This window comes from Neomonachus schauinslandi, chromosome 1, assembly GCF_002201575.2.
Source record: "Neomonachus schauinslandi chromosome 1, ASM220157v2, whole genome shotgun sequence".
Taxonomy (NCBI): Eukaryota; Metazoa; Chordata; class Mammalia; order Carnivora; family Phocidae; genus Neomonachus; species Neomonachus schauinslandi.
The window spans coordinates 84,213,478-84,224,650 of record NC_058403.1 but is presented as its reverse complement, the minus strand read 5'-3'; positions in this window follow the sequence as shown (position 1 = coordinate 84,224,650).

The window sequence follows — 11,173 nt, the reverse complement described above, 5'->3', positions numbered from 1 at the left end:
TGAGTTATATACTTTTATAATACACTTGTGATCTAGTAAGTAAAATGTTAGTCTCTGAGTTTTGTGAGCTGCTCTAGGAAATTAATCAAACCTGAGGAGGGGGTCATGGGATCCTCTGATTTATAGCCAGTCAGTTAAAAGTACAGTAACAATCTAGGCTTGTGACTGGCTTCCTGAAATGGGGAGGGCAGTTTTGTAGGATGGAATACTTACCCTGTGGAATCTGATGCTATCTCTGGGTAGATAGTGTCAAAATTGAGTCGAATTGAGTTAAATTCTTGGACATCCTGCTGGTATTTGAGCATTGCCTGTCGAAGGTGTAGGAGACTACCTTCCCCAAACATTAGAAATTTGGATCCCAGAACACCAAAAGAGTACCTCTAATGATGCTCATAATATAATCTTAAGAAAAAAGAGAATAATTTAAAATGGTATATATGGGACGTTACACGTTAGTATGTATATGTGTGTGTATATATATGTACGTATATATGCTAAATACTAAATACTAATAATATATACACACTCATGAGGTTGTTGAAAGAGTTAAATGAGAAATGCATAAAAAGTATTTAGCATAATTTGTGACACATTATAAATTCGATAAATGTTTTATGTTATTTAAATACACAGAAAAAGTGCTAGAGGGAAATTCACCAAGATAGTATTGGTGATTTTTTTCCAGGAAGTGTATATATGGATTATTTTTATTTTCTTATTTATACTTCTTTTCAATTGTTTTACAATGAACATGTATTTCTTACATAATCAGAAAAATAATTTTATAAACCTACTGATATAAAAAGAGAAATGGATATATAAAAGCATAGCAGTTGTCTTTAATTTTATCTTCCAACTACCAGAACATTTACTTGAGAGCTTGAAAACACTTTCTAAAATAACTCATTCCTTATTTTTTTCCCAGTTTTTGAAATTTTTATGGTACGGTGAGGGAACTTGAGAGTATGTGAGCCTTGTGATGGATAGGAGGATTTAAAAAGGTTGATTTTTCAGTTCTATGTATCAGAGTTTCCCAGTTAATAAAGCTTTGAGCAAATATTCAAAAATAAAATTGCAACATAGGAAGAACTATGTCTAAAATCTTTATACCAAAATTATATATTTTAAAATATGACAGAATTAATACGTTAATACATATAATGAATCACTATTATCTTTTTTCTGTTATTCTGGCACTCACTATCATCTTGAATATTATTTTCCTTTTTCAAGACAACCTATCTTGTTTATCCAATTCCAGAGTATAATTGCAAACTCAGATTCTCAGAAAGGTAGATTAAATGTCATCTATTTGAAAATCAGAAATTTTCTGATGAAAAAGTGCAGACTAAGAATTTTTCCTCCTTTTCTTGGTAATAAAACTAATAATAAGCAATGGTATCAAATATAAAACCCTTGTTTCAGATTTTTAGCTTGATACCCTTTCTGTTGTAAGCCTCTCCTACTTCCCTGTGTTTTGTTTATCATAAATTTCCAGGTCATTACCTACTTTGCCAAATTAGATTGCTTTTTGAAATGTCTATTAAGGCATAGGTGATTTCTGTAGCACCAGGGGATTGTACAGGTTGATTCTCAATTTCAAGACTCATTACCAAGTGGGTAACCACAGCATTTTATGAGAAAAGGAAATGTCAGCCTATACCATTCAAGTTGTATCTACTTACCCAAATGTGTTTCTTTTGGGGAAACAAAACACAATAATAACAAAAATCCCCACACTAAAGCAAATTGCTTTGGGGCCCCTGGGTGGCTCAGTTGGTTGAGTGACTGACTCTTGGTTTTTGCTCAGGTCATGATTTCATGATCTCATGGGGTCGTGGGATTAAGCCCCACATGGGGCTCTGTGCTCAGCAGGAAGTCTGCTTAGAGATTCTCTCCCTCTGCCTCCCCCCTCCCACTCACGTGCACACACACACACACAGTCTCTCTCTCTCTCTCTCATAAATAAATCTTAAAAAAATTTTTTTTTAAAATAAAGCAAATTGCTTCGCTTTCATAAAATTGACACTGTGACTCATAACTCATGTTTCCTTTTGTGCTGGGCCTTCCAGGAAGCCCAGAACTAATCAAATCCCTAGTGAGGTATTTTTGGCATCAGTATTTTTTTTTTTTTAGCAACGTGGTCTCCCAGCTTCATATTCTTTCCTACCTTCATTTCCCTTTTTCCTTGACCATATCATTTTTACTGACAATGTTTCATTAACAAATTGCAAGTACTTTTGTCAGTGTAGGTATATACAATTTCTAAAAAAACCTATTACACTTTATTAAGTAACAAGGGGATTTTCACGCCTTACTCAGTGTTCACTGTAGAAAGGCTCTATATCCCCTACTGTGAGGTTATGAAATAAAATGAATAATTTTAAGACTTAAAGTTCTTCAGCTGTATGAATCAGTATTGCCCTCGAATCTCCATTCAGTTCAATTTTATCCATAAGGCATATCTCTTTCTGTAGTTTTTGATAGATACTTATAATTCAAGATAGAATATATATGAAGTTATATAAATAAAAAAGAGGCCTATCAGATATACACACATACCCTCAAAGATGATTTCAATTTATCTCAAACAGTAATTAAATAATTTATATTTATTCAGGTATCTCACAGAAAAATTAACAGAGGTACCCAGAAAATCTTTTGGTTGGTAGCTCAAATTAAATCACCCACTGAGCCTTTTTTTTTACCCACATGTTCTCCTAATAGAGACTCATTAATAGTTGCCATGTTTACTTACATCAGCAAATCATACTAGATAAGGTATGTTACATGTCATTTTATTCTAATTATAATTATCTGTATTGTGATATTAAGATATGAGAAAATTATAGCTTTAATTCCAGCTAATGTAATTTTATAGCTCTTAGTGTGAAGAAAACTGATTGTTTTATATATGTAATTCCACCATTAGCATATTTGTATGGTACAACATAATAAAAAATGTGACTCCTATATATCCCATAGGCTATATATCTATATTATATATAGATATATAATATATATTCTATATAGATATATAGAATATATATTCTATATTGTTTCATTAGCCTAAAAGTATTTTCAACATATACATTATGAATATTATTCACACATATACATAATACGTATTATTATTGAATCCTCAAAATAGTCCTACAAGCTATAGAAGCAAAATAGTGTAGACCCAACTTCAAAAGTGTGGACACTGAATGCCAGAGAGATCATGTGACTGATGGCCACACAGTGGTAAAGTGACAGTGCCAGGATTGGAAGGCAGGTCTCTTCACTCTCGGTCCAGGATGTTTCCCCTGCAAACCACTATAACTTCTAAGCTTCTAAAAATCAATACCCCTCTCTCCTCAGAATGACACAGAGCTTCTTATGACCTCATCCTGTTCTTTCTTTTGTTAATACTAAACATGAATAACTAAGGAAATGGAGAGAGGTTTACCTATACACCCATGACTACCAGTGTTCCCACATTGCATTTATATTGGGAGAAGGTTAGCCACTTTTTAAAATTAAGGCCTGGACTTCCTTGGAGTCTTCCCAGCCTTGTGTATTTAAAACTTGCACAGATATTTTCAGTTTGCATACAGTGAAACTTTTCAGAAAATTCCCTCTACACATCAAAACATCATCTAATACATTATAGTGTTGTACATGAGTTCAAAGAACACAGTGCTTCTGAAATAAGGTAGATTTAAAGCTAAGTCAAACATATGAAGTGCATATATTCAGAAGGAAAAAACTATAATGCTAATAGGTATTTGAGATTCTTTTTTTTTATTTGTTTATTTAGTTAGTTTGTTTTTGTTTTGAGATTCTTTAAATGCCCTTTCATTCTTTTGAATTTTCCAAGCCTAGCATCTCAAATTTACATGTAATCAGAACTCTTGAATTTCTTCCCTGCCCACCACACAAACCAGGTATGTGCAGCCTCCCAGGCTTCTACAAATTATTAATGGCCTCTCCATTCTCCTTTTGCTCAGGCCGAAAACCTAATCTCATTCTTGACTCCTCTCTTTTGAGGAGCACACATTAGAGAAAACACATCCTGAATATGCCCACTTCTTATAGCCTTTACTGCCATCCTTCAAATTTTACCTAAATCTTACTTCACTAGCCACCTACTTGGCTTCTCTGTTTCCATTCTTGCCTATTCCTGTTTCCTCCCAATCCCCAGTCAATTCTCTATGCAGCAGCTGGAGTAGTCCTATTAATATGTAATTCAGACCGTATCATTCTGTTCTTCTCCAGTGGCTTCCTTAAATTTTCCCCCAGGGCTGTATGACATCTGGCTCTGGCCCGCATCCCCACCTTTCTACCATTCCTCAGTCACAGTGGCCTTCCTGCTCAATCACCTATCCTTTCTCAGCCCCTCTTCCTGGCACATACTTCCTCCCCAGGTCTTTGCAGAGTCCACTTCCTCAATTCATTCCTACCTCTGCTCAGTTTAGAGAGGTTCTCCTGACTCTACCCAAAATATTGCTCCTTCACCTTTCTGTTCTTGTCTGTTTCCTCGCCTGGCTTTGTTTTTCTTCATTGCACTATCACTACCTCACTTCTATTCAATGTACATTAATTTATAATCTGCTGTCCCCTCTAGGATATTAACACCACTGAAGACAGGGACAACATTGTTCTGTGCTCCGTCCCTAATGCTTACAGCAGTTCCTGCTCAACAAATATTTTCTTTCAAGTTATAGAGTAGTACTTTCTAATTAGAAATAAAAGGCATACTTTTGCTAAGCATGAACCAAAACTCCAATTATAGACTGGGAACATTCTGCAAAGTGCAGCTTTGACAAAGGAAAAGAATGAGCTGTCAGGAGAATTGAGAGGTTAAATGAAGAAAGTGGAAGCTGAGCTGAGCCTGACCTGAAACAAGGCATTATAGAAGCTAAGGAGAAGAGAAATAATGGAAGAAGGAAAATAAGACTGCAATTAAAAATAGAAAGGTCACTGAAGGCCAATTTCTGTGTTACGAGTGACTGAGTTCCAAAGAGGACCAAATTCTATAACCGGCTGTGGAAAGGGGTTTGACACCAGGCACAGACTGCCAAGGTTATTACTCTGTAACAGAGCTCTGTGGATCCTTTAATGATGATGGCACGCACTCTGTTGAAAGGTTAGCTGCAGAGATGGAAAGTGAACAGCAAAGTGCATGACATGATACGGCTTTAATCTAGTAACTGCACAGCGGAAGACTGAAATGTTCATTGAGTAGACAGATTGTAAGCAGAACAGGCACATAAGATAGGGCCCCAACTGTTTTCAAAGATCAGGTTTACTGGAATCTAAAATGAGGTTAAATTCAAAATATCCACGAAAAGAAACCATTCAAAGAGAAATGGAACTGGTAAAGGAAGGAAGATAAGGGGGAGGTGGTTCACATGCATATGCATATTGAGTTGACTATCCCTAGGCAAATGGTGTTGTGAGGAGAAAATAAGAAGAAATCTGAAAATGGAATCAGAAATATTGCACACACGTGCACGCACACTCTCTCTCTCTCCTCTCTCTCTCTCTCTCTCATGGCGTGATACAGATGAACCAACTTAAGATCTCTTGTTAACCATTTGGCAGTACTGTGAATTCAAAGCCAGAATTCCTGGGGTCTAAGACAGGTCCGATTGCAAATTAGTTGAGAGATCTTATGTGAGTCATTTTACTCCTCTAAACTTAACTCCTCTCATGGGTAAAATAAGAGGATTTAATTACATGATTCCTAAAGTCCATCGCAATTCTAACAATCCCTGTAATTACAACCATTGGCATTGATTTGAGGTAGGTGAAGTAAATCACAACTGTAATATGGCTCCTAAGGATTAACTCTTTCCCTTATTCTGCTTGTAGTTAATCAAATATTCATTCATCATCCACCTATCCTTCATTCAACAAACATTTTTGAGTAACTTCTATTGGCCAAGTACCACTCTAGGACTTTCAACAAGGTCCCTGACCTTAAAGAGCTTAATATAATAATCCTCTACCAAAGGGTTTAACACTATACTTTTTAAAAGTTAATTGTTTTCAGGACTTAGGTAAGACTCATTTGGTCAACTAATAAATTTGTTCATTTGCCAACATGCAGATTTATATGTATACGTGTTTGCATCTGTGTCATCTCATGAATCATACTGGAATTTTATCTACAAAATTTGTGTGTGTGTGTGTGTATGTGTGTATACACAAAGTATATATACACATGGATACAGCCCATATTTTTCCATAGTATTTATAGCTCAGTCCTACAGACTGATACATAGGACTCTAGCCCCACTGGATTCCATACTTGGGCATGGACAAAAGAATACTATTACTTGTGCAAGAAGCTGCAAGAAGCCTCTGTGTCCTCATTGAGTTGAACCTATTGGGTGGCTCATATAGAACAGAGCCCCCTCCCAGGGACTTAAGTTGTGCATTAGCCTCTCTTAAGAGTCTATTCATTTCTGAACTGATGCCCGTATATTGAAGAATGAATTCATTTCTCATTCCTTCCTCATCTTGGGGATGGCCCCTACGACTTGGAGCTTTTTTAACAGTCCTCTCTGGCAAGTTGTCTTCTCATTATTCTGATTTACCACATATCCCTAGCATTCACTCAATTTTACCAGGACTTTGTTTCACTTTTAAGTTTTTAGTATCAGAAAAATAACTGACTCCTAAACATCCACACAAGACTATTTTGGTTATGGGATTTATGCCTCCTTTTTTAAAGAATGAAGAAAAACACCTTTCTTTATGTAAAACCACCTGCTAAATAAAAAACTCATACTTATTTAAGAGCCAGATAGTCATTTCCTCCTGTTCTTTTCGATCTAGTAATCCAGAGATGTCTGGTTTTAAAGAGAAAACTAAAATTTTGAACAAAAAACATTAGTATTTGCTTTACTTAAAAAAATAAAAACAAATATAAATATACGAACACCAGATAATAGACAAATTACTATTCCAACATAAATTATATTTTTCTTATCCTTTTGTGGAAGGTGCTTAAAATACCACCTTTAATGGCAGACATGGAAATGCACTGCTCAGCTCTGCCTTCAAAGAAGGACTTGCTGTAAATGCAGGGAATGTGGTCAGCTGAAAGCCTCCATCCATTGGGTCTAGGTTGTGCTATCAGCAGTTGTGGAGAAGAGCAGATGTGGTAGCTGAGGACGAGGGGATTCTGGAAAGTTGAGTGGAGGAGTGAGACAAGAAGTACCAGTTCAACAACGCTACCTGTCGCAGCTACAGCCTATCCCACTAACTCTCTTTTCTAAGATTCTTTTAGGAAAAGAGATCCACCAGAATACCAGAGGATATACTGCCAAAACAAGTGGAGAAGGAGATGGAGGGAGTATACAAATGGACTGTGGTAGACACAGAAATGTGCTGCCTATCCTTCCTCAAGGAATACATTTCTGCCCGGCTGCAAGGAAGCTGAAGACAGCAGACAACCCCTATTCATTGGCTTCTTCAGAGTTTGCCTCAACTGCAGGGAGCCAGGGCCTCATTTTTTGAGTGGTTGGCATCCAGTGACTGAGCAATATGAAGGTATAGGGCTCTGTCCATTTCAGCCCATTGCAAATTCCTCTGATGGTCAATATTTGCTCTGGAGCTCCCATTAGGCATGCAGAGGCCCTGCCAGACCTGCATCATGATCTGAAACCCCCTTCCCCCTGCCCAGTCTTGCTTCCTGCTCCCCCCACCCCCACTTCTCTCTTGAAGACATTTTGCTTGTCTAACTCCATCTCAGGACCTGCTTTCAGGGGACACAACCTATGGCTGTGTCACTCACATGGAACAGTGTCTCTTACTTTGCATCCTCACCTCTTACGCTAGAGGGACATGGAATGTTCAAGGTAGCCAACAGCACAGAGATCTGATGGTCAGAGTCTGGCAGAGTGGGAAAAGGCAAAGGGCAGGAACAAAATCATTTTTTATTTTTTATCTCAGTCACCAGATACAGATACCATCGTTAATGGCATGGGAGACTTTGATGATCTGATGTATAGTATACCTTGCTGCTTAGGGTAATAGACAAATCTTTATAAAACTGATCCATCTTCAAATGTTCTGAGTATACTGGTTGGTTAAAAAAATTTTGCAGTGACCCTTTTAGTAAAAAAAAAAGATGATGGCCTTTTAATCTATCTGTTTTACAAATCTAAAATTTCATATGTCAGAATTATATAAATCATATCTTTTTAAAAAGCTAAAATAAAGCAACCATTATAATTAATGCTATCTCAAGGTTTGGGGAGGGGGTGCTAAGAACACTACTTTTACCGTTAGCCAAAGTGTATTTTGAAAATATTTGAACTTCCACTTAATGTCTTCACATTGAAGATAACAATCCTTCCTCTTCTCCAACCTCTTAACCAGCTCCTGCTCCCACACCTGTTCCTGGTGTTTACTTTTTCATGGAACTTAACACTGCCCCCCTGGCCTGACACACAGAATTCTGGAGAAAGGCTGACAGTGCCGGCTTTGCCCCAAGACCAGCACAAGAAGGAAGGGAGCCAGGCCAGTTGGTTCAGGCACTTCCGTAGCTGAGAACCACACAGAGGGAGCACAGCTTCTCCCCACTCTGGGCTTTTCCACTATTCCACAAAACAGTCCAAGTGAGGGTTGATAGGCTGATCTTCTCTCCATTTTTGTTTCTTCAGCTGTATACTGAGGACGTTCATGGGAACTTAACTGAGACGGCAGGTCCCGCACAATGCCTGGCACACCAAAGCTGCTCAAAAAGTGTGTGTTTGTTCATTTATTCCTGGCCTTCTATCAGGAATGTATAAAGATATGATGCATGCTCCTATCTGAGCCCATGTACCAGGTACAGCTAGCAAGGTAAAAGGAAAGGAAACTCACCCTTAAGAAGATAGCAGGAGGGGAAGAATGAAGGGGGGGGGGAATCGGAGCGGGAGACGAACCATGAGAGACTATGGACTCTGAGAAACAAACTGAGGGTTCTAGAGGGGAGGGGGGTGGGAGGATGGGTTAGCCTGGTGGTGGGTATTAAAGAGGGCACGTACTGCATGGAGCACTGGGTGTTATATGCAAACGATGAATCATGGAACACTACATCAAAAACTAATGATGTAATGTATGGTGATTAACATAACATAATAAAATTAAAAAAAAATAGTTCAGTAAAAAAAAAAAGAAGATTTCCTTATGGACTTAAGCTATTGTGCCTTCACTGCTTTGCTTTAAAACTGCCCCACCCGATCCACATCCCTCCTGATTCCAAGCTCTGCATTATAATAATTCCAAAGGGTTCTCAGCTCTAAGGGGATGGTAAAAAGTATTCAAGAGGCCCACCCTGTCTTTTTTTTTTTAGATTTTATTTATTTATTTATTTTAAAGGTTTTATTTACTTATTTGAGAGAGAGAGAATGAGAGAGAGCACATGAGAGGGGGGAGGGTCAGAGGGAGAAGCAGACTCCCCGCCGAGAAGGGAGCCCGATGCGGAACTCGATCCCGGGACTCCAGGATCATGACCTGAGCCAAAGGCAGTCGCTTAACCAACTGAGCCACCCAGGTGCCCTAGATTTTATTTATTTATCCCCACAAGTGGGGAGGAGAGGGAGAAGCAGGCTCCCCACAGAGCAGGGAGCCCGATGCGGGACTCAATCCCAGGACACTGGGATCATGACCTGAGCCAAAGGCAGACGCTTAACCGACTGAGCCACCCAGACGCCCCACCCTAACTGTCTTAAAAAGAAAACCACAAAAACAAAAAACCTTCATAGCTTCTAAGAGTTTGGATGGCACCTACTATAATCAAATACATAAAATGTCACTGGTTTGCAGTCTAATAATTATTTTTTATTTGCCATTTATTGATCATTCACTGTATGCTAGGCCCTGACATTTTATTTCCATTCTTTCATTTGCTGTATAACGCCATGCACTGGAGAAATGGGTGCTAGAGAAGTGACGTATCTAGCATGAGGTCACACAACCAGTCCGCAGCCCATTATCTGTAAAGCTAATGCCGCTTAGGCTGCATTTTGTTCTTCTCATCCTCTCTTGCTGTTTTGTTCCTCTTATCCTCTCTTCCTTTATTATTTGAAGATTTTTTGTAGTGATTTGCTTTGGTTCTTTTGTCTTTACTTTTTGTGTATCTATTATAGGTTTTTCTTTATGGTTCGTTCCTGGCTTGCATAAATTATTTTATGCTAGTTATAACTTTCTACTTTAAGTTGATACCAACTTAACTTCAGTTGTACTACAGATGTTCAGTGGTGGCTGCTGGGATCTTCCTGGTCTCTTCCCCTTCCCCACCCCTCCCCGTGGACCAGTCATGCCCGAGGGGACCCCTCTTGGTGTCTAGGCCAGGAGCACAGGTGCGTGCATGGCAGCAGCAGTGCCAGTGTCTGGGGGCATGGACACCCACGCTGTGGCACCAGGACTTGGGGGAAGGAGGGTGAGAAACGGAAGGATACGGCGCATCTGGCCCTAGGGGATGCAGGAACAGCTCCTGCTTAGGGAGCACACGTGGCATGGACTGTGGGCAGCTCTGTCAGCTGGAGTCCTTGGTGGTAAAAGCTGCAGGTGCCCATGGTGGTGGCCAGAGCTTCTGGGACCCTCAGTGGTGAAGGCTGTTGAAGTTCTTCCAGTCTCCTTTTCCCCCGTGGGAGGTGTTTGCGGTAAGGGGATCCTTCCGGCCCCAAGCCGTGCCAGCCTGTGGGATGGCATGATGCAGGTAAAATGCTTCCCATACTTTTCTCTGCAATCATCTTCAGTTTTTTTTGGTGCTCCACTGGGTTGCCACAGCTTTGTAATTGTACTCCAGAGCTCTCCAGAGCTATTTTCATCAGTGAGTAGTTGTAAAATTGTGGAGATATGTGTGTGGGGGGGAGGGGGGCATGAGAGCTAGGACCTCTTAGTCTGTCATCTTTCCAGTGTCACTCCCCATATTATTTTTCTTAAAGTGAGCATCTAAAATTGGATCAACTCCTACAGCCAGTAAGTGGCAAAGCTAAGATTCAAACCCAGATCTGTGATTTCAAAGCTACTGTTGTTAGTTTTTTTTCTTCTCCTTTGTTTATAGCTTAGTTCTGTTCCTCCCCTATCATCTCTTCCATGAGCCTCTGCTCTCTTTCCCTTGAAACCCTTCCCCCATTGTCAGAAAACATTATGGAGTCACTCTTTTTATCTTCCTACCAAAAATGAG